This window comes from Rhinoderma darwinii, unplaced genomic scaffold (assembly GCF_050947455.1).
Source record: "Rhinoderma darwinii isolate aRhiDar2 unplaced genomic scaffold, aRhiDar2.hap1 Scaffold_3065, whole genome shotgun sequence".
NCBI lineage: Eukaryota > Metazoa > Chordata > Amphibia > Anura > Rhinodermatidae > Rhinoderma > Rhinoderma darwinii.
In genome coordinates, this window is record NW_027463333.1 from 1 (window position 1) to 26,984 (window position 26,984).

Sequence of the window (26,984 nt, forward strand, 5' to 3'; positions counted from 1 at the left end):
AGTCATGTGTGATAATGAGCTCATTTATTAAATGCAATTAATTAATACATTGCCACCTCTTGTTGTGTGTGTGTGTGTGTGTGTGTGTGTGTGTGTGTGTGTGTGTGTGTGTGTGTGTGTGTGTGTGTGTGTGTGTGTGTCTTCTGTGTTTCTGTGTTTCCGGCATTTCACATTGGAACAGCTCATTCACCTTCCTTGTCTTCTCTCCGCCCTCCCTTTTAGGTAGGTTAAAGAGCTGCACCTGAGCCAGCCACTGATTGATTGATGCAGCACCACAGTCAAATAGTGGAGTGGAGTAGGGGGAACAGCAAACAGCCATTAAAGCAGCCCGCCCGCCACAATGGACCTACCTGTGTACACTAGATGGATGTGATGGAATGTACTGTCGTCCCTACATTTCCAAGAAGAAGTAAGAATTGCAGTTGCAACAAACCCTTGCTTGCCTACAAAGAGAGCAGCAATTTGGATTTGTTACTATGTTACCTGGAAGAATAACAAACTGTGCAAGGATGGAGGTTGTAGGAGCAAAGAGAAGTTGTCTGTAAAGTTGGTGGATGCCTATTTTCCATTTTGCAGTCCCTTGTCTCCCTCTTGTGGCCTCCTGGAGGCAAATAAATGTGCAAAAAAAAGACAGCCTGGCGGCCGGCTGTTGCAGTGTTGCCCTCTCAGGCAACACTGAGTGACTGACTGAGCCTCACCGTCTTATATAAAGTTCAGACGGAACTTTGCACGTGTCATAGTGGAGCCCTCAGGATTCCAGAGCCAGCTTTCTGACATCATAATGGGGCCTGCCTCAGAGATAGATAAAAGCCTGGGCCCAGGCAGTGTTGGTCAGTGCTGCTCAGCAGGCAGCACCGGACTGGACTGGATTACAGCTGATACAAGGTGTGAAGGAACAAGGGGTGGCTGTGGGCATGCACTTGCTGCCGCTGCCAGTGTTTATCTGCATGGCAGGAGGGCATTTGGGCGTTGCCAGGAAGGCGTTTTTATGTAGATTCCTCCTCTTTCAGCACTGCATTGTGGTGCAAGCAAAAGAAGCAAATCCTGTGTAGCTTCCTCTCCGGCCTTTATTCACCTCCCTCCCGCTTAGTAGCTGTAAATGTGTGTGAGCCTGCAGGGCCCCATGGAATTGCCTAGGAGTAGGCTGAATCAATCGCTGCAAGGGGTGAACAGCAGTATTAGGCAGGCTCGGTCAACGGCCGGCCCATTCGGGTTATCGCTTCTCGGCCTTTTGGCTAAGATCAAGTGTAGTATCTGTTCTTATCAGTTTAATATCTGATACGTCCCCTATCTGGGGACCATATATTAAATGGATTTTTAGAACAGGGAGATGGAAATAGAGCTTGCTCTGTCCACTCCACGCATTGACCTGGTATTGCAGTATTTCCAGGACCGGTGCACCCTTCCCTTATGTGTTGACTAAAATCAGATTCCAAAAGTGCTATTTGTGTTTGCTATTGTTTTTGTCTTTCTGATGGGATCTCCCCTTTTAATCCCATTATTTCAACACCTGTTGGACAATGCATTTGTACAGTCATGTGTGATAATGAGCTCATTTATTAAATGCAATTAATTAATACATTGCCACCTCTTGTTGTGTGTGTGTGTGTGTGTGTGTGTGTGTGTGTGTGTGTGTGTGTGTGTGTGTGTGTGTGTGTGTGTGTGTGTGTGTCTTCTGTGTTTCTGTGTTTCCGGCATTTCACATTGGAACAGCTCATTCACCTTCCTTGTCTTCTCTCCGCCCTCCCTTTTAGGTAGGTTAAAGAGCTGCACCTGAGCCAGCCACTGATTGATTGATGCAGCACCACAGTCAAATAGTGGAGTGGAGTAGGGGGAACAGCAAACAGCCATTAAAGCAGCCCGCCCGCCACAATGGACCTACCTGTGTACACTAGATGGATGTGATGGAATGTACTGTCGTCCCTACATTTCCAAGAAGAAGTAAGAATTGCAGTTGCAACAAACCCTTGCTTGCCTACAAAGAGAGCAGCAATTTGGATTTGTTACTATGTTACCTGGAAGAATAACAAACTGTGCAAGGATGGAGGTTGTAGGAGCAAAGAGAAGTTGTCTGTAAAGTTGGTGGATGCCTATTTTCCATTTTGCAGTCCCTTGTCTCCCTCTTGTGGCCTCCTGGAGGCAAATAAATGTGCAAAAAAAAGACAGCCTGGCGGCCGGCTGTTGCAGTGTTGCCCTCTCAGGCAACACTGAGTGACTGACTGAGCCTCACCGTCTTATATAAAGTTCAGACGGAACTTTGCACGTGTCATAGTGGAGCCCTCAGGATTCCAGAGCCAGCTTTCTGACATCATAATGGGGCCTGCCTCAGAGATAGATAAAAGCCTGGGCCCAGGCAGTGTTGGTCAGTGCTGCTCAGCAGGCAGCACCGGACTGGACTGGATTACAGCTGATACAAGGTGTGAAGGAACAAGGGGTGGCTGTGGGCATGCACTTGCTGCCGCTGCCAGTGTTTATCTGCATGGCAGGAGGGCATTTGGGCGTTGCCAGGAAGGCGTTTTTATGTAGATTCCTCCTCTTTCAGCACTGCATTGTGGTGCAAGCAAAAGAAGCAAATCCTGTGTAGCTTCCTCTCCGGCCTTTATTCACCTCCCTCCCGCTTAGTAGCTGTAAATGTGTGTGAGCCTGCAGGGCCCCATGGAATTGCCTAGGAGTAGGCTGAATCAATCGCTGCAAGGGGTGAACAGCAGTATTAGGCAGGCTCGGTCAACGGCCGGCCCATTCGGGTTATCGCTTCTCGGCCTTTTGGCTAAGATCAAGTGTAGTATCTGTTCTTATCAGTTTAATATCTGATACGTCCCCTATCTGGGGACCATATATTAAATGGATTTTTAGAACAGGGAGATGGAAATAGAGCTTGCTCTGTCCACTCCACGCATTGACCTGGTATTGCAGTATTTCCAGGACCGGTGCACCCTTCCCTTATGTGTTGACTAAAATCAGATTCCAAAAGTGCTATTTGTGTTTGCTATTGTTTTTGTCTTTCTGATGGGATCTCCCCTTTTAATCCCATTATTTCAACACCTGTTGGACAATGCATTTGTACAGTCATGTGTGATAATGAGCTCATTTATTAAATGCAATTAATTAATACATTGCCACCTCTTGTTGTGTGTGTGTGTGTGTGTGTGTGTGTGTGTGTGTGTGTGTGTGTGTGTGTGTGTGTGTGTGTGTGTGTGTGTGTGTCTTCTGTGTTTCTGTGTTTCCGGCATTTCACATTGGAACAGCTCATTCACCTTCCTTGTCTTCTCTCCGCCCTCCCTTTTAGGTAGGTTAAAGAGCTGCACCTGAGCCAGCCACTGATTGATTGATGCAGCACCACAGTCAAATAGTGGAGTGGAGTAGGGGGAACAGCAAACAGCCATTAAAGCAGCCCGCCCGCCACAATGGACCTACCTGTGTACACTAGATGGATGTGATGGAATGTACTGTCGTCCCTACATTTCCAAGAAGAAGTAAGAATTGCAGTTGCAACAAACCCTTGCTTGCCTACAAAGAGAGCAGCAATTTGGATTTGTTACTATGTTACCTGGAAGAATAACAAACTGTGCAAGGATGGAGGTTGTAGGAGCAAAGAGAAGTTGTCTGTAAAGTTGGTGGATGCCTATTTTCCATTTTGCAGTCCCTTGTCTCCCTCTTGTGGCCTCCTGGAGGCAAATAAATGTGCAAAAAAAAGACAGCCTGGCGGCCGGCTGTTGCAGTGTTGCCCTCTCAGGCAACACTGAGTGACTGACTGAGCCTCACCGTCTTATATAAAGTTCAGACGGAACTTTGCACGTGTCATAGTGGAGCCCTCAGGATTCCAGAGCCAGCTTTCTGACATCATAATGGGGCCTGCCTCAGAGATAGATAAAAGCCTGGGCCCAGGCAGTGTTGGTCAGTGCTGCTCAGCAGGCAGCACCGGACTGGACTGGATTACAGCTGATACAAGGTGTGAAGGAACAAGGGGTGGCTGTGGGCATGCACTTGCTGCCGCTGCCAGTGTTTATCTGCATGGCAGGAGGGCATTTGGGCGTTGCCAGGAAGGCGTTTTTATGTAGATTCCTCCTCTTTCAGCACTGCATTGTGGTGCAAGCAAAAGAAGCAAATCCTGTGTAGCTTCCTCTCCGGCCTTTATTCACCTCCCTCCCGCTTAGTAGCTGTAAATGTGTGTGAGCCTGCAGGGCCCCATGGAATTGCCTAGGAGTAGGCTGAATCAATCGCTGCAAGGGGTGAACAGCAGTATTAGGCAGGCTCGGTCAACGGCCGGCCCATTCGGGTTATCGCTTCTCGGCCTTTTGGCTAAGATCAAGTGTAGTATCTGTTCTTATCAGTTTAATATCTGATACGTCCCCTATCTGGGGACCATATATTAAATGGATTTTTAGAACAGGGAGATGGAAATAGAGCTTGCTCTGTCCACTCCACGCATTGACCTGGTATTGCAGTATTTCCAGGACCGGTGCACCCTTCCCTTATGTGTTGACTAAAATCAGATTCCAAAAGTGCTATTTGTGTTTGCTATTGTTTTTGTCTTTCTGATGGGATCTCCCCTTTTAATCCCATTATTTCAACACCTGTTGGACAATGCATTTGTACAGTCATGTGTGATAATGAGCTCATTTATTAAATGCAATTAATTAATACATTGCCACCTCTTGTTGTGTGTGTGTGTGTGTGTGTGTGTGTGTGTGTGTGTGTGTGTGTGTGTGTGTGTGTGTGTGTGTGTGTGTGTGTGTGTGTGTGTGTGTCTTCTGTGTTTCTGTGTTTCCGGCATTTCACATTGGAACAGCTCATTCACCTTCCTTGTCTTCTCTCCGCCCTCCCTTTTAGGTAGGTTAAAGAGCTGCACCTGAGCCAGCCACTGATTGATTGATGCAGCACCACAGTCAAATAGTGGAGTGGAGTAGGGGGAACAGCAAACAGCCATTAAAGCAGCCCGCCCGCCACAATGGACCTACCTGTGTACACTAGATGGATGTGATGGAATGTACTGTCGTCCCTACATTTCCAAGAAGAAGTAAGAATTGCAGTTGCAACAAACCCTTGCTTGCCTACAAAGAGAGCAGCAATTTGGATTTGTTACTATGTTACCTGGAAGAATAACAAACTGTGCAAGGATGGAGGTTGTAGGAGCAAAGAGAAGTTGTCTGTAAAGTTGGTGGATGCCTATTTTCCATTTTGCAGTCCCTTGTCTCCCTCTTGTGGCCTCCTGGAGGCAAATAAATGTGCAAAAAAAAGACAGCCTGGCGGCCGGCTGTTGCAGTGTTGCCCTCTCAGGCAACACTGAGTGACTGACTGAGCCTCACCGTCTTATATAAAGTTCAGACGGAACTTTGCACGTGTCATAGTGGAGCCCTCAGGATTCCAGAGCCAGCTTTCTGACATCATAATGGGGCCTGCCTCAGAGATAGATAAAAGCCTGGGCCCAGGCAGTGTTGGTCAGTGCTGCTCAGCAGGCAGCACCGGACTGGACTGGATTACAGCTGATACAAGGTGTGAAGGAACAAGGGGTGGCTGTGGGCATGCACTTGCTGCCGCTGCCAGTGTTTATCTGCATGGCAGGAGGGCATTTGGGCGTTGCCAGGAAGGCGTTTTTATGTAGATTCCTCCTCTTTCAGCACTGCATTGTGGTGCAAGCAAAATAAGCAAATCCTGTGTAGCTTCCTCTCCGGCCTTTATTCACCTCCCTCCCGCTTAGTAGCTGTAAATGTGTGTGAGCCTGCAGGGCCCCATGGAATTGCCTAGGAGTAGGCTGAATCAATCGCTGCAAGGGGTGAACAGCAGTATTAGGCAGGCTCGGTCAACGGCCGGCCCATTCGGGTTATCGCTTCTCGGCCTTTTGGCTAAGATCAAGTGTAGTATCTGTTCTTATCAGTTTAATATCTGATACGTCCCCTATCTGGGGACCATATATTAAATGGATTTTTAGAACAGGGAGATGGAAATAGAGCTTGCTCTGTCCACTCCACGCATTGACCTGGTATTGCAGTATTTCCAGGACCGGTGCACCCTTCCCTTATGTGTTGACTAAAATCAGATTCCAAAAGTGCTATTTGTGTTTGCTATTGTTTTTGTCTTTCTGATGGGATCTCCCCTTTTAATCCCATTATTTCAACACCTGTTGGACAATGCATTTGTACAGTCATGTGTGATAATGAGCTCATTTATTAAATGCAATTAATTAATACATTGCCACCTCTTGTTGTGTGTGTGTGTGTGTGTGTGTGTGTGTGTGTGTGTGTGTGTGTGTGTGTGTGTGTGTGTGTGTGTGTCTTCTGTGTTTCTGTGTTTCCGGCATTTCACATTGGAACAGCTCATTCACCTTCCTTGTCTTCTCTCCGCCCTCCCTTTTAGGTAGGTTAAAGAGCTGCACCTGAGCCAGCCACTGATTGATTGATGCAGCACCACAGTCAAATAGTGGAGTGGAGTAGGGGGAACAGCAAACAGCCATTAAAGCAGCCCGCCCGCCACAATGGACCTACCTGTGTACACTAGATGGATGTGATGGAATGTACTGTCGTCCCTACATTTCCAAGAAGAAGTAAGAATTGCAGTTGCAACAAACCCTTGCTTGCCTACAAAGAGAGCAGCAATTTGGATTTGTTACTATGTTACCTGGAAGAATAACAAACTGTGCAAGGATGGAGGTTGTAGGAGCAAAGAGAAGTTGTCTGTAAAGTTGGTGGATGCCTATTTTCCATTTTGCAGTCCCTTGTCTCCCTCTTGTGGCCTCCTGGAGGCAAATAAATGTGCAAAAAAAAGACAGCCTGGCGGCCGGCTGTTGCAGTGTTGCCCTCTCAGGCAACACTGAGTGACTGACTGAGCCTCACCGTCTTATATAAAGTTCAGACGGAACTTTGCACGTGTCATAGTGGAGCCCTCAGGATTCCAGAGCCAGCTTTCTGACATCATAATGGGGCCTGCCTCAGAGATAGATAAAAGCCTGGGCCCAGGCAGTGTTGGTCAGTGCTGCTCAGCAGGCAGCACCGGACTGGACTGGATTACAGCTGATACAAGGTGTGAAGGAACAAGGGGTGGCTGTGGGCATGCACTTGCTGCCGCTGCCAGTGTTTATCTGCATGGCAGGAGGGCATTTGGGCGTTGCCAGGAAGGCGTTTTTATGTAGATTCCTCCTCTTTCAGCACTGCATTGTGGTGCAAGCAAAAGAAGCAAATCCTGTGTAGCTTCCTCTCCGGCCTTTATTCACCTCCCTCCCGCTTAGTAGCTGTAAATGTGTGTGAGCCTGCAGGGCCCCATGGAATTGCCTAGGAGTAGGCTGAATCAATCGCTGCAAGGGGTGAACAGCAGTATTAGGCAGGCTCGGTCAACGGCCGGCCCATTCGGGTTATCGCTTCTCGGCCTTTTGGCTAAGATCAAGTGTAGTATCTGTTCTTATCAGTTTAATATCTGATACGTCCCCTATCTGGGGACCATATATTAAATGGATTTTTAGAACAGGGAGATGGAAATAGAGCTTGCTCTGTCCACTCCACGCATTGACCTGGTATTGCAGTATTTCCAGGACCGGTGCACCCTTCCCTTATGTGTTGACTAAAATCAGATTCCAAAAGTGCTATTTGTGTTTGCTATTGTTTTTGTCTTTCTGATGGGATCTCCCCTTTTAATCCCATTATTTCAACACCTGTTGGACAATGCATTTGTACAGTCATGTGTGATAATGAGCTCATTTATTAAATGCAATTAATTAATACATTGCCACCTCTTGTTGTGTGTGTGTGTGTGTGTGTGTGTGTGTGTGTGTGTGTGTGTGTGTGTGTGTGTGTGTGTGTGTGTGTGTGTGTGTGTGTGTGTGTGTGTGTCTTCTGTGTTTCTGTGTTTCCGGCATTTCACATTGGAACAGCTCATTCACCTTCCTTGTCTTCTCTCCGCCCTCCCTTTTAGGTAGGTTAAAGAGCTGCACCTGAGCCAGCCACTGATTGATTGATGCAGCACCACAGTCAAATAGTGGAGTGGAGTAGGGGGAACAGCAAACAGCCATTAAAGCAGCCCGCCCGCCACAATGGACCTACCTGTGTACACTAGATGGATGTGATGGAATGTACTGTCGTCCCTACATTTCCAAGAAGAAGTAAGAATTGCAGTTGCAACAAACCCTTGCTTGCCTACAAAGAGAGCAGCAATTTGGATTTGTTACTATGTTACCTGGAAGAATAACAAACTGTGCAAGGATGGAGGTTGTAGGAGCAAAGAGAAGTTGTCTGTAAAGTTGGTGGATGCCTATTTTCCATTTTGCAGTCCCTTGTCTCCCTCTTGTGGCCTCCTGGAGGCAAATAAATGTGCAAAAAAAAGACAGCCTGGCGGCCGGCTGTTGCAGTGTTGCCCTCTCAGGCAACACTGAGTGACTGACTGAGCCTCACCGTCTTATATAAAGTTCAGACGGAACTTTGCACGTGTCATAGTGGAGCCCTCAGGATTCCAGAGCCAGCTTTCTGACATCATAATGGGGCCTGCCTCAGAGATAGATAAAAGCCTGGGCCCAGGCAGTGTTGGTCAGTGCTGCTCAGCAGGCAGCACCGGACTGGACTGGATTACAGCTGATACAAGGTGTGAAGGAACAAGGGGTGGCTGTGGGCATGCACTTGCTGCCGCTGCCAGTGTTTATCTGCATGGCAGGAGGGCATTTGGGCGTTGCCAGGAAGGCGTTTTTATGTAGATTCCTCCTCTTTCAGCACTGCATTGTGGTGCAAGCAAAAGAAGCAAATCCTGTGTAGCTTCCTCTCCGGCCTTTATTCACCTCCCTCCCGCTTAGTAGCTGTAAATGTGTGTGAGCCTGCAGGGCCCCATGGAATTGCCTAGGAGTAGGCTGAATCAATCGCTGCAAGGGGTGAACAGCAGTATTAGGCAGGCTCGGTCAACGGCCGGCCCATTCGGGTTATCGCTTCTCGGCCTTTTGGCTAAGATCAAGTGTAGTATCTGTTCTTATCAGTTTAATATCTGATACGTCCCCTATCTGGGGACCATATATTAAATGGATTTTTAGAACAGGGAGATGGAAATAGAGCTTGCTCTGTCCACTCCACGCATTGACCTGGTATTGCAGTATTTCCAGGACCGGTGCACCCTTCCCTTATGTGTTGACTAAAATCAGATTCCAAAAGTGCTATTTGTGTTTGCTATTGTTTTTGTCTTTCTGATGGGATCTCCCCTTTTAATCCCATTATTTCAACACCTGTTGGACAATGCATTTGTACAGTCATGTGTGATAATGAGCTCATTTATTAAATGCAATTAATTAATACATTGCCACCTCTTGTTGTGTGTGTGTGTGTGTGTGTGTGTGTGTGTGTGTGTGTGTGTGTGTGTGTGTGTGTGTGTGTGTGTGTGTGTGTGTGTCTTCTGTGTTTCTGTGTTTCCGGCATTTCACATTGGAACAGCTCATTCACCTTCCTTGTCTTCTCTCCGCCCTCCCTTTTAGGTAGGTTAAAGAGCTGCACCTGAGCCAGCCACTGATTGATTGATGCAGCACCACAGTCAAATAGTGGAGTGGAGTAGGGGGAACAGCAAACAGCCATTAAAGCAGCCCGCCCGCCACAATGGACCTACCTGTGTACACTAGATGGATGTGATGGAATGTACTGTCGTCCCTACATTTCCAAGAAGAAGTAAGAATTGCAGTTGCAACAAACCCTTGCTTGCCTACAAAGAGAGCAGCAATTTGGATTTGTTACTATGTTACCTGGAAGAATAACAAACTGTGCAAGGATGGAGGTTGTAGGAGCAAAGAGAAGTTGTCTGTAAAGTTGGTGGATGCCTATTTTCCATTTTGCAGTCCCTTGTCTCCCTCTTGTGGCCTCCTGGAGGCAAATAAATGTGCAAAAAAAAGACAGCCTGGCGGCCGGCTGTTGCAGTGTTGCCCTCTCAGGCAACACTGAGTGACTGACTGAGCCTCACCGTCTTATATAAAGTTCAGACGGAACTTTGCACGTGTCATAGTGGAGCCCTCAGGATTCCAGAGCCAGCTTTCTGACATCATAATGGGGCCTGCCTCAGAGATAGATAAAAGCCTGGGCCCAGGCAGTGTTGGTCAGTGCTGCTCAGCAGGCAGCACCGGACTGGACTGGATTACAGCTGATACAAGGTGTGAAGGAACAAGGGGTGGCTGTGGGCATGCACTTGCTGCCGCTGCCAGTGTTTATCTGCATGGCAGGAGGGCATTTGGGCGTTGCCAGGAAGGCGTTTTTATGTAGATTCCTCCTCTTTCAGCACTGCATTGTGGTGCAAGCAAAAGAAGCAAATCCTGTGTAGCTTCCTCTCCGGCCTTTATTCACCTCCCTCCCGCTTAGTAGCTGTAAATGTGTGTGAGCCTGCAGGGCCCCATGGAATTGCCTAGGAGTAGGCTGAATCAATCGCTGCAAGGGGTGAACAGCAGTATTAGGCAGGCTCGGTCAACGGCCGGCCCATTCGGGTTATCGCTTCTCGGCCTTTTGGCTAAGATCAAGTGTAGTATCTGTTCTTATCAGTTTAATATCTGATACGTCCCCTATCTGGGGACCATATATTAAATGGATTTTTAGAACAGGGAGATGGAAATAGAGCTTGCTCTGTCCACTCCACGCATTGACCTGGTATTGCAGTATTTCCAGGACCGGTGCACCCTTCCCTTATGTGTTGACTAAAATCAGATTCCAAAAGTGCTATTTGTGTTTGCTATTGTTTTTGTCTTTCTGATGGGATCTCCCCTTTTAATCCCATTATTTCAACACCTGTTGGACAATGCATTTGTACAGTCATGTGTGATAATGAGCTCATTTATTAAATGCAATTAATTAATACATTGCCACCTCTTGTTGTGTGTGTGTGTGTGTGTGTGTGTGTGTGTGTGTGTGTGTGTGTGTGTGTGTGTGTGTGTGTGTGTGTGTGTGTGTGTGTGTCTTCTGTGTTTCTGTGTTTCCGGCATTTCACATTGGAACAGCTCATTCACCTTCCTTGTCTTCTCTCCGCCCTCCCTTTTAGGTAGGTTAAAGAGCTGCACCTGAGCCAGCCACTGATTGATTGATGCAGCACCACAGTCAAATAGTGGAGTGGAGTAGGGGGAACAGCAAACAGCCATTAAAGCAGCCCGCCCGCCACAATGGACCTACCTGTGTACACTAGATGGATGTGATGGAATGTACTGTCGTCCCTACATTTCCAAGAAGAAGTAAGAATTGCAGTTGCAACAAACCCTTGCTTGCCTACAAAGAGAGCAGCAATTTGGATTTGTTACTATGTTACCTGGAAGAATAACAAACTGTGCAAGGATGGAGGTTGTAGGAGCAAAGAGAAGTTGTCTGTAAAGTTGGTGGATGCCTATTTTCCATTTTGCAGTCCCTTGTCTCCCTCTTGTGGCCTCCTGGAGGCAAATAAATGTGCAAAAAAAAGACAGCCTGGCGGCCGGCTGTTGCAGTGTTGCCCTCTCAGGCAACACTGAGTGACTGACTGAGCCTCACCGTCTTATATAAAGTTCAGACGGAACTTTGCACGTGTCATAGTGGAGCCCTCAGGATTCCAGAGCCAGCTTTCTGACATCATAATGGGGCCTGCCTCAGAGATAGATAAAAGCCTGGGCCCAGGCAGTGTTGGTCAGTGCTGCTCAGCAGGCAGCACCGGACTGGACTGGATTACAGCTGATACAAGGTGTGAAGGAACAAGGGGTGGCTGTGGGCATGCACTTGCTGCCGCTGCCAGTGTTTATCTGCATGGCAGGAGGGCATTTGGGCGTTGCCAGGAAGGCGTTTTTATGTAGATTCCTCCTCTTTCAGCACTGCATTGTGGTGCAAGCAAAAGAAGCAAATCCTGTGTAGCTTCCTCTCCGGCCTTTATTCACCTCCCTCCCGCTTAGTAGCTGTAAATGTGTGTGAGCCTGCAGGGCCCCATGGAATTGCCTAGGAGTAGGCTGAATCAATCGCTGCAAGGGGTGAACAGCAGTATTAGGCAGGCTCGGTCAACGGCCGGCCCATTCGGGTTATCGCTTCTCGGCCTTTTGGCTAAGCTCAAGTGGCTAACCAGAGGCGTCCAGTGCTGAACTCTCGGCCCTGCAGCATCGCCCTTTGGGGCTTAAGCTGCTTGTTGCTATAGGGAGACAGCCAGTGGCAGGAAGGCGATCGACAATGGGCGTAATTGTGCGCCATGCTAAGGCCGGGGAAACCCGGGTCAAATATGGAATTCGTATTGAAGTGGATGCTGGATTGGAGAAAACCCTGGATATGCGATATTTGGTACGCAATGTCGTTTTCGGAATTTTGAAGGTGGAACGGACGAAGATTCTCTGTCTGCAGGAGCACAAGGTTGGTCATTATACTTTGATCTTGATGGATTTACCTGCTTGCCATAATCTGCATTTCAACTTGATGGAAAATATTAATAACCCTGAGCTTGCTGGACTCTCTTTTGTTTTACTCTATGATGAAGGAGAAGTCTTCTTGGTGGTTTTTTTGTATAATGCACATGTACCACTGCAGGATATTGTGGCCTTTTTGTCCAGGCATTGTGCATATGTCAAGTATGAAAACAAAATCTTGAACTCTGAATTGCTATGGACCGGGAAATACAAATTTCGTGTCCGTTTTCGCCAAAGCATTGAGGAACCAGGAGGTTTTCATTTCCCTCCTTCAAATTTCTCCATTGGAAGAGATAGGGGATATTTGTTCTTTCCCAGGTGTCCACCATTTTGTAGAAACTGCAAGGTTTTTGGCCATACAAAAGAAGGGTGTCAGAAAACGGGCAGGTGCTCCAAGTGCAATCAGGAGGGGCATGCAGCAAAGGAATGTGTTAATCGCATTGTCTGTAACCTGTGTGAGGTGGAAGGTCACGCCTTCAAAGACTGCCCTCTGCGAAAAAAATCATATGCAGATGCAGCCAGAATCAGAGTGTCTGAGATGCCTGGGATGGCGGGGCTGATGGGATATGCAAATGAGGCAACTATTGTCCATCATGCCTCTGGAGTTGCAACTTTAGCAGAAGTACAAGTGGAGGAAGGGGCAGGTATGGAGGCAGCCCCTGTCGAGGAAGATCTCCCTCACCCAACTGATGTCCAGACTGGGCTGCAGGGTGAGGGTGAGGGTGAGGGTGAAATTGAGGATGATGTGCCTGTGAATCCCGATGTCTCTTGGTGTCTGGATGAGGTGTTCCCAGAGGAATTTGGAGAGCAGGGGGACTTCACTACAGTTACCAGACCTGCTGATGAGATTCTGGACATGGGAGCCAAGAGGGCCAGGTTGACTGCGTCACCTCCGGTTACCCCTGGAAGAGATGCTGAATATCCTTCATCCATGATATCTTTGGATCAGCCTTTTCTGGAAGAAGGTCAAGGGACTCATCTCTTCACCTTAAATTGCCCGCCTCCAGAAGGCAAAGGCTGAGATATAAATGGACAGTTTGTGGATATTTGGTTGCTAAAATCAAAGTATGGCCACCAAAACTCTATGTAATGTCGTATCCTTAAATGTGCGACAAATTAAATCTAAGCCCAGGAGGGCTGCAGTCCTTGATTTTTTTAAAAATATAGGAGCTGATATTTATGCTTTGCAGGAATGTGGAATAGCAGAACCTGTGCCTGAGCAGGAGTGGCCACATGGCCAATGTATATGGTCTGGTTCCTCTATGAATAAAAATGATGGTGTAGGAATTTTGCTAGGGAATAGGAATTTAAAGTTAGAGAGCTATACTGTGGTGGAGGTGGGGAGGTGTATTTTGGCAGAGATTAATGTCAGAGGATGGAGGGTAAGGGTAATTAATGTATATGGAGCAACAAAAAAAGAAGAAAGGTTAGAGCTCCTAGAGAAATTGTCTTTTTTTTTGCCAGGGAGAATTCCCACGATTTGGGTTGGGGACTTTAACTGTGTGACGGAGGGGGAAAAAATGGATGTATCTGGTAAAAAGTTGTACCAAATAATCAAAGATTTTTCTTTTATAGATGCTGCTGAGGTTCATTTGGGAAAGCCACCACCCGACACTTATAGATCTGATAGAGGAGGGGTAACATCAAGGATAGATCGGGTGCTCTTCTCAAAAAATGTGGGGTGTATAAGTTTGCAGCAGCGTGATGTGACCTTTTCTGACCATGTGTGTATGTGTGCAACCTTTGAAGGGGATGCTCGTTTAGTGCGTGGTGCAGGCGTATGGAAGCTAAATGTAAGTTTGTTAGAGGATGAAAGAATTGTGAAGGCTTTTATATATGCTTATAAAGGATGGAAATTGCGGCAGGAATTTTTTGGGAATGTGTTGGAGTGGTGGGACTGGATGAAGAATGAATGTAAAATTTTTTTTAAAAAATGGGGCTATAAAAAAGCAGCTATGCTAAGAAACCAATATAATGAGTTGAATGTTAGAATAGAATGGTTAAGAAAACTTAGCGAGCTAGGGGTGGATGTGAGTGATTTGATGAGGGACGCAAGGAGTGAAAGTAGACGTTTACTAGAGGAAAAAGGGAAAAAAATTATATATACATCAAAAGTGGAAAACTTAGACAAAGACGAAAAATGCACACGATTCTTTTTCAAAAAAATATGTAGTAAAAAGGATGATATGGATGAATTATTGAATGATAGGGGTGAGTGTGTTTCTGGAAAGGATGTGATGAGTGAAGTTGAAGGTTTTTATACCCAGTTGTATGGAGAGAAGTGGTATGATAAGGATTTGATGAATGAGGTTTTGAATGGGTTGGAAAACAAACTTGGAGAGGAAGATTGTGAGTCTCTGTGTGGTGATATTACCATGGATGAAGTGAGAAATGTGGTGATGAGTGCAAATAAAAATAAAACACCTGGGAAGGATGGGATCCCAATTGATTTATATGTGAGGATGTGGGATATAATGGGTGGGGATTTGCTTGAGGTATGTCAGTATATGTGGAAGCATGGTGTGCTGAGCGAATCTATGAAAGAAGGTGTGGTTGTGCTGATATATAAAAAAGGTGAGAAGAAAAACTTGGCAAACTGGAGGCCAATTACTTTGTTGGCTTCTGATTATAAGTGTTTTAGTAAAGTATTGGCCAATAGGATGCGTGAGGTTGTTGGTGAAGTGGTGAATGAAGATCAAGTGTGTGCAGTGCCTGGTAGAAGTATGACTGATAATTTGTTGTTACTAAGGGATATGATTGGGGACTGTATGGATAGAAAGCAGAAATGTATGGTCCTATCTGTGGATTTTGAAAAGGCATTTGATAGGGTGTCGCATGAGTTTATGTTTAGTGTGCTGTGTAAAATGGGTTTTCCAAGAAAGTTTGTGTATGCAGTGAAAGGTTTGTATAGGAACGTAACAAGTGAGTTTCTTGTAAATGGGTTTCTGAGTGGAAAAGTGGGGATAAGGTCAGGTGTCAGGCAGGGTTGCCCTATGTCCCCTGTCCTGTTCATTAGTGTGATTGAAGTATTGTTGTGTATGGTTAGAAGGGAAAAATTTATGAGGGGGTTATTAATCCCTGGGAGTAATGGGAAATTTGTGAAAGTGTTGGGTTATATGGATGATGTGGTGATTGTTAGTGAAAGAGAGGCGGAGATAAATAGAGCGAGATTGTTGTTGAGTTTGTTTTGTAGTGCGTCTGCGTTTAAAGTGAATTGGGGTAAATGTAGCTTTAAGTGTTTTGGTGACAGGTGTGTGAGAATGGATGGGGTTAATTGTGAGATGGGTGCTATTAAAATATTGGGTGTGCAATTTAATGAGGATCTGAGAGGGACTGAAAGTTGGGATGAATGTGGTATGAGAATAGAACGAAAGCTGAACTTTTGGAGCCTGAGAAGTTTGACACTGACGGGAAAAATTCTGATAGTTAAAGCTGTTATATTACCAATTTTACTTTTTTGTGCAGTTGTTTTCCCTTTTGCTACCCATAAAATTAAGAAGACGGAAAAGATGATTTTTACCTTTTTTTGGGGGAGTAGAATGGAAAAATTGAAGAGAGAGTATGTGTATAAGATGTGTGTGAATGGTGGTTTGGATTTTCCAAATGTTGAGGTATTTTTGGCTTTGAATTATATCAAAGTGGTGTCTGTGTTAGTGCAGAGGAATAACAAGACTGGTTTCATGATTAGATACTTGGCTGGTTGGATGTTGTATGGTCTGAATTGGGTACAGAGAGATGCAAGTGTGCCTGTGGCTTTCAAGTGTCCAGTGTGGTATATGAGGATTGAGGTTTTTGTGAGGAAAAATGACTTGCTTGCTGTGCCAATGAGTGAGTTTAAAAATAAGAATGCGGTGATGAAGAGAATACGTGCAAAGGAAATTCCATGTGAAATTGCAGGTTTGAGGTCTAATGAAGTGCAGAGTGTATGGAGTAAATTGAAGGTGAGTGGTATGTCAAACAGACAGCGTGATATTGTATGGATGTCGCTGCATAATATCCTACCTGTTAGGCAAGTGCAGAAAAGAAGGGATCTTATTAGGTCTGAGGTTTGCCCGAGGGATGGATGTGGAGCAAGTGAGAGTGTGAGACATATGTTGTGGGATTGTGACTATTCGTATGAAGTATGGAAAGGGGTGGGTGGTTTGTGTAAAGAACTGGCGGGGGTAAAATTCGTTAATTGGAAAGTAGCGATGTTTGGAATGGGTGCAAGTAGTCGTATGAAAGATAGAATTATGTGGTTAATTATGGCATGTGTGATGGAAAGTCTGTGGGATGTGAGAAACTTGTTAGTGTTTAAAAGGAAATTAGTGCCTGAAAATGAGTGTATTAGGATGATTTTGTCTAGACTTTACGTCATGTATTTGTGGGATAGACAGCATGGTGGTGGCTTAGATTCAGAGGGGATATGGAAGTTCAAAAAATGGAAATTCCTGATACGACGTAGGTAATATTGTTCTGTTTTTTTTTGTGATTGTTTATGTGAATTGATTATGAATAAAGAACAAACCAGAATGATGATAAGTTTGAAGCAACGTGGTTTTGATTTTCAAGTTTTGAGAAACATTATAAGTTGCTTATAACTAACTGAAATGGTTTTAAAAAAAAAAAAAAAAAAAAAAATCTGTTCTTATCAGTTTAATATCTGATACGTCCCCTATCTGGGGACCATATATTAAATGGATTTTTAGAACAGGGAGATGGAAATAGAGCTTGCTCTGTCCACTCCACGCATTGACCTGGTATTGCAGTATTTCCAGGACCGGTGCACCCTTCCCTTATGTGTTGACTAAAATCAGATTCCAAAAGTGCTATTTGTGTTTGCTATTGTTTTTGTCTTTCTGATGGGATCTCCCCTTTTAATCCCATTATTTCAACACCTGTTGGACAATGCATTTGTACAGTCATGTGTGATAATGAGCTCATTTATTAAATGCAATTAATTAATACATTGCCACCTCTTGTTGTGTGTGTGTGTGTGTGTGTGTGTGTGTGTGTGTGTGTGTGTGTGTGTGTCTTCTGTGTTTCTGTGTTTCCGGCATTTCACATTGGAACAGCTCATTCACCTTCCTTGTCTTCTCTCCGCCCTCCCTTTTAGGTAGGTTAAAGAGCTGCACCTGAGCCAGCCACTGATTGATTGATGCAGCACCACAGTCAAATAGTGGAGTGGAGTAGGGGGAACAGCAAACAGCCATTAAAGCAGCCCGCCCGCCACAATGGACCTACCTGTGTACACTAGATGGATGTGATGGAATGTACTGTCGTCCCTACATTTCCAAGAAGAAGTAAGAATTGCAGTTGCAACAAACCCTTGCTTGCCTACAAAGAGAGCAGCAATTTGGATTTGTTACTATGTTACCTGGAAGAATAACAAACTGTGCAAGGATGGAGGTTGTAGGAGCAAAGAGAAGTTGTCTGTAAAGTTGGTGGATGCCTATTTTCCATTTTGCAGTCCCTTGTCTCCCTCTTGTGGCCTCCTGGAGGCAAATAAATGTGCAAAAAAAAGACAGCCTGGCGGCCGGCTGTTGCAGTGTTGCCCTCTCAGGCAACACTGAGTGACTGACTGAGCCTCACCGTCTTATATAAAGTTCAGACGGAACTTTGCACGTGTCATAGTGGAGCCCTCAGGATTCCAGAGCCAGCTTTCTGACATCATAATGGGGCCTGCCTCAGAGATAGATAAAAGCCTGGGCCCAGGCAGTGTTGGTCAGTGCTGCTCAGCAGGCAGCACCGGACTGGACTGGATTACAGCTGATACAAGGTGTGAAGGAACAAGGGGTGGCTGTGGGCATGCACTTGCTGCCGCTGCCAGTGTTTATCTGCATGGCAGGAGGGCATTTGGGCGTTGCCAGGAAGGCGTTTTTATGTAGATTCCTCCTCTTTCAGCACTGCATTGTGGTGCAAGCAAAAGAAGCAAATCCTGTGTAGCTTCCTCTCCGGCCTTTATTCACCTCCCTCCCGCTTAGTAGCTGTAAATGTGTGTGAGCCTGCAGGGCCCCATGGAATTGCCTAGGAGTAGGCTGAATCAATCGCTGCAAGGGGTGAACAGCAGTATTAGGCAGGCTCGGTCAACGGCCGGCCCATTCGGGTTATCGCTTCTCGGCCTTTTGGCAAGATCAGGTGTAGTATTTCTGCATCTGGTTTTGTTGGGAGGTGTCCGGGGTACCCTGCTCCTTGGCCTTGGGGGATCGTCTCTTTTCACAGAGAGACTTCACCCCCTTGCTGCTATTTGGGGAGTGGGCTTAGCCCCCGGACAACGAGTTGCGATCGCGCCTTACCCAAGAGGTCAACCGGCCTTGAGGCGTTTTTCTAAGAGCGTTCCGAGGGCGTTTATCGGGCTTCGTAGGTGTCTGGGGTACCCTAATCCTTGGCCTTGGGGGAGGGTTCCACTTAATTGTGGAATCTGAGCCCTTGCTGCTATAAGGGACAGGCTTAGCCCCCAGGCACTGAAAATGCCATTTACATTTGGATTTGCATCCGGGGACACCCGGTTGCGCCAGTCCGTCCGCATCGAGGTGGAAGAAGGCCATCGCCAGCGGAAGAACCTTCGCTTCATTGTGGAGGTGATTCTGCTGGACTTCCTGGGGCTCAAGCGGGCGGACATCCTGTGTCTCAATGACCAGGAAAGCCGCGGTCGGTACACCATATCCTTTACGGCCGCGGCATGTTGCGACAACATGCACAAAAGATTGTCTGATGCGGACCAGAGTGAGGAGCGGCTAAATGGACTGAACTTTTTATTCCTCTACGGGGAGGAAGAAGTCCCGCTCGTGATGTGCATGTTCAGTCCATTTGTCTCAGAGTGTGACATTGAAACCTTCCTCAGTCGTTACTGCAGGGAGGTCCGCTTCTCACACAAAATCTTGAACACCCAGAGCTTCTGGAACGGCAAAAGGAAATATTGGGTGAAGTTCCGCCAGGATCCCAATGGCATTGGAGGCTTACATCACCCACCCCAGAACTTTGCCATTGGGAAGAATCGAGGATTCTTATTTTACCCCCAGATGCCAATAGCCTGCCGGAACTGCTTGAGATATGGCCACACCAGAGAACATTGTGACCGGCCCCATGTGGTGCAGTGTAACAGGTGTGGCCAGGTTGGACACGTGGCGGCAAAATGCAGTTCCGAGGTGTTGTGCAATCTGTGCGGCATGACTGGGCATGCTTTTAAAGATTGCCCCCGCAGAGCGAAATCTGGGCCACCCAGACCAGGGCCAGAGCGGCAGTTTGCAACATGTGCAGACGCCGCTGGTAATGCCCCAAAACGAGCATTGACGACTGAGGGGTCCAGGCCAAAGTCCTTCACAGCTCCATCGGGGGGCCCACCGATGTCAGCCTCGAGGGACGGCCATAGGGATTCCACCGGGTCCAGGCAGAGCAGGAGGAATTCTGACTCTGCTGGACATAAGTTGACCGGCACCTCTGCAAACAGGTCCTCTGCTCCGCCTGCAGTGGACCCTGTTGAGGCAGTGGTTAGCGACAGGCGTCGTGGCTCCGTAGGTTCTGCAGTAGGACCTGACGCCTGTCCCAAGAGTGTGGGCATGGAGCGGAGACACTCTGTGTCAGACGAGGGCTCCATTAAGAAAACCCTAAAATATGCTGGATTGGAGCCTCGTTTTGACCATTACCGGTCAACGGGGGGGTCGGAGCAAAGTTCCTCCACTGCGGTTGTGGAGGGGCTTGCGATGAAGGCTCCCCGTAAGCAGGCAAAGGTTGCCAAGAGTGATGGGACCTCACAGGCCCCTGTGCAGCTGCCCAGTAAGGACATCAGCGATATCTTCAGCCAGGGGCCAGAGATGGGTGAGAGCGACTTCGAGGAGATGGATAGGAGCCATTCTGCAAAGAGACAGCGAGAGGAAGAGGAGTCCGGAGTTCGGAGGAAAGCTGCCTATCGGAGTTCGGATGAGAGCAGTGTGGGGGTTGGAGCCGCCCACGTATCTGGCTCTGACCCTACCAACATCCAAGATTTATTGACCCCTCAAAAAGGGGGTCCAGACTCGCAGCTGATCTCCGAGTACGACTCTTCTGGTTCGGACTCTGACCTCAACTAAGACTATGTTGGTTCCTATCAAAGTCGCCTCACTAAATGTGAGGTCCCTAAAGAGCCCTGTCCGCAGGACTGCTTTATTTTCATTTTTAGAGACTGTGGACTTTGACCTTTGCCTGCTTCAAGAATGTGGAATCCCTAATGACTTGGAATATCAAGATTTAAAGATGGACTGGAAACTAGGCCCCTCAGTCTGGTCTGGTGGAAATGACTGTCGCTCTGCGGGGGTTGGATTGCTCTGCCGAGGTCGTTTTATCTCCATCCAAACAGTGACTGAAATCATGCCCGGCAGAGCTATTTTAATACATTTGCTTTTTAATGGAATTTTAATTCGTGTTTTAAACGTTTATGCCCCTCCTACCAAACAGGAGAGGGCAGAACTATTAGAGATTTTACCATTGTTTTGTGTTGGGTCTACCCCCCTGCTGGTGGGTGGTGATTTTAACTGTGTACGTGATGGAGAACACCGGCAGGGTGGGGATTTTAATCGAAAAATTGACCGTACTTCTTACCTGCTCAAGAATTTTATTGGTGATTTTAAATTGAAAGATTGCTGGAGGGAACTCTTGCCTGCGGACCCAGGCCCCACCTGGTCCAATGGAAGAGTGAGCTCCAGAATTGATTTTATTTTCACTTCTAATAGTTTTATTCCCAAAAAATGTTTGCTTTTAACAAATATTTTATCTGATCACAAGCTCCTTTCGGTGCACCTGGAGCTAGAGGGAGAGCAAAAAGCTTGTAGGGGTCCCTGGAGACTAAACACCACACTCCTGGAGGACCCCATCATTAAAGAGGAGTTTGTGCGGACCTACCAGTGTTGGCAGTCCCATAGAGCGCCCAGTCAGCCTATGCTACACTGGTGGGAGGGCATTAAACCCAAAATCAGAGCTTTTTTTATTCGAGCAGGTAAGAAGAAAGCAAAAGAGAAAAAACAATGGTTTTATGTTCTTAATAAACGTTTACATGTACTTTTTAAATTGAAGGAGATTGGTATGGATGTTGATGATGATATTTTAAATCTTAAAGCTGAAATAAAACATGCCATAGAAGAGAAAGGGAAACAAATAATTTTTAATTCACATGTAAAGTACCTCGAGGATGGCGAGAAGTGTTCCCGGTTCTTCTTCAAAAAGGTAATGGATAAACGAGATGTCATTTTAAACCTTGAAGGAGAAACCACTATGGTCGGCATTTTAAATTCTGCTTTTAATTTCTACCAATCTCTTTTTAACAAGAAAAATATTGATCCTTCCTTTTTAGAACATGTTCTTAATTCCCTTGATGCCAAGCTAGATATTTTAGACCAGGAAGTTTTATCCCGTAATATTACCTTGGAGGAACTTTTATTTGCTTTTAAAAGTTTTTCTAATGGGAAAGCTCCTGGGGAAGATGGTCTGCCCATCGAATTTTATCATGCTTTTTGGGAAATTTTAAAGAATGACATGTTTTTATTGTATAAGGAAGTTTTTATTACTGAAGAGCTGCCCCCTTCCTGGAGGAGGGGGATTGTGTCCTTAATTTTTAAAAAAGGTGAGAAGGACCAGTTAAAAAACTGGCGCCCTATTACTCTTTTAAACGTTGATTGTAAAATTTTAGCTAAACTAATAACAATCCGTTTTAAACCTTTTATTCATAAATTAATCCATCCAAACCAGGTATGTGGGGTACCTGGGAGGTCAATTACTGAGTCCCTGAATATTTTACGTGACATCATTTGGTATTTTAAAGAAAGGGGTCAAAGCCTTGCTATTTTATCCTTAGATTTCGAGAAGGCTTTTGACCGGGTCTCCCATGAATATCTTTTTATGGTTCTTAAAAAGATGGCTGTTCCTGAAATTATTTTAACACGTATTAAGCTTTTATATCGATCCTGTTTTAGCCAAATTTCTATCAACGGATTTTTAACTAAAGGTGTTCCTCTTTTATCAGGGGTGAAACAGGGGTGCCCGTTGTCTCCGCTCCTTTTTATTTGTGCCATTGAACCTCTGTTCACCCTAATAAGAGATGATAAAGTCATCAGAGGCGTGCCCATACCTGGAGGAAGGGGGAACCAGGTAAAAATCCTAGGCTATATGGATGACGCCACCATCCTATGCCCAGACGCCGCTTCTATGAGAAGGGCATTGAGGAACACCGGCTTTTTTTGTGAAGCCTCTGGTTTTAAATTAAACGTTGATAAATGTGACTGTTTTTATACTGGTGTATGGGATTCCTCTGTGACACCAGGAGTTAACATGCAGCAGGATCAGATAAAAATTTTAGGAATTGTTTTTAATCAAGAAAACGATGGGAGACCCAATTGGGATTCAGTAATTGCCAAAATGGAAAAAAAGGTTTTAATGTGGAATTTGAGAAATCTCACCATGGAGGGAAAAGTTTTAATAATTAAATCTGTTTTATTACCCATAATGCTTTATGTAGCTATGGTTTTCCCTCCAACAATTTTATATATTAAAAAAGTGACCAGGATCTGTTTTATGTTTTTATGGGGTTCCAAAATGGAAAAACTAAAACGTGATTTTATGTACAGATGTAAGGACAATGGCGGGAGAGATGTTCCTAACCTTTTTAACTTCTTTTACATTAAATACTTTTGCTTCTGTTTTAAAATGTATAATTCTGATGGTATTTTTAGCTACTTTTTAAAGTACGCTACGGGCATGATTTTTAAACGATGGTTTCGTGTCCCTTTGAATTCTCCTGTGCTTCTGTGTCCCCCAAAACAATATGCGGTGCTCGAAAAAACTGTCAGGCTCCTAGGTCTCCAAGAATTGGAGCCTGACATATTGGGGGACCAGAAAAAAGTGTCACTCTCCTGTAGGCGGCAGGAGGATACACTGGCAGTTTCAAATTTCTCACAGGCAAGGTCCAAGGTGGTGTGGCGGAACGTTTTCGGGAAATTTATGGCAAATGTGCACAAGGACCTTGCCTGGGCAATCGTTCACCAGTGCCTCCCTACCCGTGAATTCCAGCATAGGCGAGGACTGGTGGCGAGAGCCAAGTGCCCGAGAGACAGGTGTGGTGACGACGAGACGGTAATGCACCTGTTTTGGAACTGCCCATATGCACAGGAGGTTTGGAGGAAGGTAGGCCCATTGTTGAAATGGGCCTGCGGTCTTAAAGATCTTAAATTTGAATACGTGTTTTATGGTCTTTTTAACTGCCCAAGTTTTAAACAGCAAATGGTCTGTTGGATCATTTTAAACTGTTTTAAGAATGCCATCTGGAAGGTTAGGAACATTCTGCTTTTTAAACATGATTTTATTGATGTTAAAAATTGTGTCAAATATGCCCTAAGTGAAATGTACATTTATTATCTTAGGGACAAAAAGCAGCTAGGGGTAAAAGAAGCAACATCCATGTGGTGTTTGCAAATGTGGAATACCATAACATTGTAAATAAAAATGGTTTTATTCTTTTATGTCTTTTATGCCCTGTATAAATTTTATCCTGCTATTGTTCTGTACTTTTATTATAACATCTGTATTACTGGTCTTATTATTATTACTTTTGTATTCATTTAAATGTATGAATATTTATGTATTATGCCATTGATTTTATCTTGTGGTTTCAATTTTAAAAAAAAGTCTGTAAAATATAATATTTTTGCCAATAAAAAACTTTGTTGAAACCTTATCTGTTCTTATCAGTTTAATATCTGATACGTCCCCTATCTGGGGACCATATATTAAATGGATTTTTAGAACAGGGAGATGGAAATAGAGCTTGCTCTGTCCACTCCACGCATTGACCTGGTATTGCAGTATTTCCAGGACCGGTGCACCCTTCCCTTATGTGTTGACTAAAATCAGATTCCAAAAGTGCTATTTGTGTTTGCTATTGTTTTTGTCTTTCTGATGGGATCTCCCCTTTTAATCCCATTATTTCAACACCTGTTGGACAATGCATTTGTACAGTCATGTGTGATAATGAGCTCATTTATTAAATGCAATTAATTAATACATTGCCACCTCTTGTTGTGTGTGTGTGTGTGTGTGTGTGTGTGTGTGTGTGTGTGTGTGTGTGTGTGTGTGTGTGTGTGTGTGTGTGTGTGTGTCTTCTGTGTTTCTGTGTTTCCGGCATTTCACATTGGAACAGCTCATTCACCTTCCTTGTCTTCTCTCCGCCCTCCCTTTTAGGTAGGTTAAAGAGCTGCACCTGAGCCAGCCACTGATTGATTGATGCAGCACCACAGTCAAATAGTGGAGTGGAGTAGGGGGAACAGCAAACAGCCATTAAAGCAGCCCGCCCGCCACAATGGACCTACCTGTGTACACTAGATGGATGTGATGGAATGTACTGTCGTCCCTACATTTCCAAGAAGAAGTAAGAATTGCAGTTGCAACAAACCCTTGCTTGCCTACAAAGAGAGCAGCAATTTGGATTTGTTACTATGTTACCTGGAAGAATAACAAACTGTGCAAGGATGGAGGTTGTAGGAGCAAAGAGAAGTTGTCTGTAAAGTTGGTGGATGCCTATTTTCCATTTTGCAGTCCCTTGTCTCCCTCTTGTGGCCTCCTGGAGGCAAATAAATGTGCAAAAAAAAGACAGCCTGGCGGCCGGCTGTTGCAGTGTTGCCCTCTCAGGCAACACTGAGTGACTGACTGAGCCTCACCGTCTTATATAAAGTTCAGACGGAACTTTGCACGTGTCATAGTGGAGCCCTCAGGATTCCAGAGCCAGCTTTCTGACATCATAATGGGGCCTGCCTCAGAGATAGATAAAAGCCTGGGCCCAGGCAGTGTTGGTCAGTGCTGCTCAGCAGGCAGCACCGGACTGGACTGGATTACAGCTGATACAAGGTGTGAAGGAACAAGGGGTGGCTGTGGGCATGCACTTGCTGCCGCTGCCAGTGTTTATCTGCATGGCAGGAGGGCATTTGGGCGTTGCCAGGAAGGCGTTTTTATGTAGATTCCTCCTCTTTCAGCACTGCATTGTGGTGCAAGCAAAAGAAGCAAATCCTGTGTAGCTTCCTCTCCGGCCTTTATTCACCTCCCTCCCGCTTAGTAGCTGTAAATGTGTGTGAGCCTGCAGGGCCCCATGGAATTGCCTAGGAGTAGGCTGAATCAATCGCTGCAAGGGGTGAACAGCAGTATTAGGCAGGCTCGGTCAACGGCCGGCCCATTCGGGTTATCGCTTCTCGGCCTTTTGGCTAAGATCAAGTGTAGTATCTGTTCTTATCAGTTTAATATCTGATACGTCCCCTATCTGGGGACCATATATTAAATGGATTTTTAGAACAGGGAGATGGAAATAGAGCTTGCTCTGTCCACTCCACGCATTGACCTGGTATTGCAGTATTTCCAGGACCGGTGCACCCTTCCCTTATGTGTTGACTAAAATCAGATTCCAAAAGTGCTATTTGTGTTTGCTATTGTTTTTGTCTTTCTGATGGGATCTCCCCTTTTAATCCCATTATTTCAACACCTGTTGGACAATGCATTTGTACAGTCATGTGTGATAATGAGCTCATTTATTAAATGCAATTAATTAATACATTGCCACCTCTTGTTGTGTGTGTGTGTGTGTGTGTGTGTGTGTGTGTGTGTGTGTGTGTGTGTGTGTGTGTGTGTGTGTGTGTGTGTGTGTCTTCTGTGTTTCTGTGTTTCCGGCATTTCACATTGGAACAGCTCATTCACCTTCCTTGTCTTCTCTCCGCCCTCCCTTTTAGGTAGGTTAAAGAGCTGCACCTGAGCCAGCCACTGATTGATTGATGCAGCACCACAGTCAAATAGTGGAGTGGAGTAGGGGGAACAGCAAACAGCCATTAAAGCAGCCCGCCCGCCACAATGGACCTACCTGTGTACACTAGATGGATGTGATGGAATGTACTGTCGTCCCTACATTTCCAAGAAGAAGTAAGAATTGCAGTTGCAACAAACCCTTGCTTGCCTACAAAGAGAGCAGCAATTTGGATTTGTTACTATGTTACCTGGAAGAATAACAAACTGTGCAAGGATGGAGGTTGTAGGAGCAAAGAGAAGTTGTCTGTAAAGTTGGTGGATGCCTATTTTCCATTTTGCAGTCCCTTGTCTCCCTCTTGTGGCCTCCTGGAGGCAAATAAATGTGCAAAAAAAAGACAGCCTGGCGGCCGGCTGTTGCAGTGTTGCCCTCTCAGGCAACACTGAGTGACTGACTGAGCCTCACCGTCTTATATAAAGTTCAGACGGAACTTTGCACGTGTCATAGTGGAGCCCTCAGGATTCCAGAGCCAGCTTTCTGACATCATAATGGGGCCTGCCTCAGAGATAGATAAAAGCCTGGGCCCAGGCAGTGTTGGTCAGTGCTGCTCAGCAGGCAGCACCGGACTGGACTGGATTACAGCTGATACAAGGTGTGAAGGAACAAGGGGTGGCTGTGGGCATGCACTTGCTGCCGCTGCCAGTGTTTATCTGCATGGCAGGAGGGCATTTGGGCGTTGCCAGGAAGGCGTTTTTATGTAGATTCCTCCTCTTTCAGCACTGCATTGTGGTGCAAGCAAAAGAAGCAAATCCTGTGTAGCTTCCTCTCCGGCCTTTATTCACCTCCCTCCCGCTTAGTAGCTGTAAATGTGTGTGAGCCTGCAGGGCCCCATGGAATTGCCTAGGAGTAGGCTGAATC

General features: G+C 45.8%; 10 non-coding genes across 10 annotated transcripts; all 10 read left to right on the forward strand.

Annotated features, from left to right (window-relative positions):
- The first annotated feature begins 1,215 nt into the window (after positions 1 to 1,215).
- LOC142704314 (U2 spliceosomal RNA) lies at positions 1,216 to 1,406 on the forward strand. Its single transcript, XR_012867810.1, has one exon. It is a non-coding gene; the product is annotated as a U2 spliceosomal RNA (small nuclear RNA).
- A 1,341-nt stretch (positions 1,407 to 2,747) lies between these two features.
- On the forward strand, positions 2,748 to 2,938 carry LOC142704325 (U2 spliceosomal RNA). Its single transcript, XR_012867820.1, has one exon. It is a non-coding gene; the product is annotated as a U2 spliceosomal RNA (small nuclear RNA).
- A 1,341-nt stretch (positions 2,939 to 4,279) lies between these two features.
- On the forward strand, positions 4,280 to 4,470 carry LOC142704326 (U2 spliceosomal RNA). The gene has a single exon (XR_012867821.1). It is a non-coding gene; the product is annotated as a U2 spliceosomal RNA (small nuclear RNA).
- A 1,353-nt stretch (positions 4,471 to 5,823) lies between these two features.
- Positions 5,824 to 6,014, forward strand: LOC142704327 (U2 spliceosomal RNA). Its single transcript, XR_012867822.1, has one exon. It is a non-coding gene; the product is annotated as a U2 spliceosomal RNA (small nuclear RNA).
- Positions 6,015 to 7,347: 1,333 nt separating this feature from the next.
- On the forward strand, positions 7,348 to 7,538 carry LOC142704328 (U2 spliceosomal RNA). Its single transcript, XR_012867823.1, has one exon. It is a non-coding gene; the product is annotated as a U2 spliceosomal RNA (small nuclear RNA).
- Positions 7,539 to 8,895: 1,357 nt separating this feature from the next.
- LOC142704315 (U2 spliceosomal RNA) lies at positions 8,896 to 9,086 on the forward strand. Its single transcript, XR_012867811.1, has one exon. It is a non-coding gene; the product is annotated as a U2 spliceosomal RNA (small nuclear RNA).
- Positions 9,087 to 10,429: 1,343 nt separating this feature from the next.
- LOC142704316 (U2 spliceosomal RNA) lies at positions 10,430 to 10,620 on the forward strand. Its single transcript, XR_012867812.1, has one exon. It is a non-coding gene; the product is annotated as a U2 spliceosomal RNA (small nuclear RNA).
- A 6,309-nt stretch (positions 10,621 to 16,929) lies between these two features.
- Positions 16,930 to 17,113, forward strand: LOC142704324 (U2 spliceosomal RNA). Its single transcript, XR_012867819.1, has one exon. It is a non-coding gene; the product is annotated as a U2 spliceosomal RNA (small nuclear RNA).
- Positions 17,114 to 23,981: 6,868 nt separating this feature from the next.
- Positions 23,982 to 24,173, forward strand: LOC142704323 (U2 spliceosomal RNA). The gene has a single exon (XR_012867818.1). It is a non-coding gene; the product is annotated as a U2 spliceosomal RNA (small nuclear RNA).
- Positions 24,174 to 25,516: 1,343 nt separating this feature from the next.
- On the forward strand, positions 25,517 to 25,707 carry LOC142704317 (U2 spliceosomal RNA). The gene has a single exon (XR_012867813.1). It is a non-coding gene; the product is annotated as a U2 spliceosomal RNA (small nuclear RNA).
- Positions 25,708 to 26,984: the final 1,277 nt, after the last annotated feature.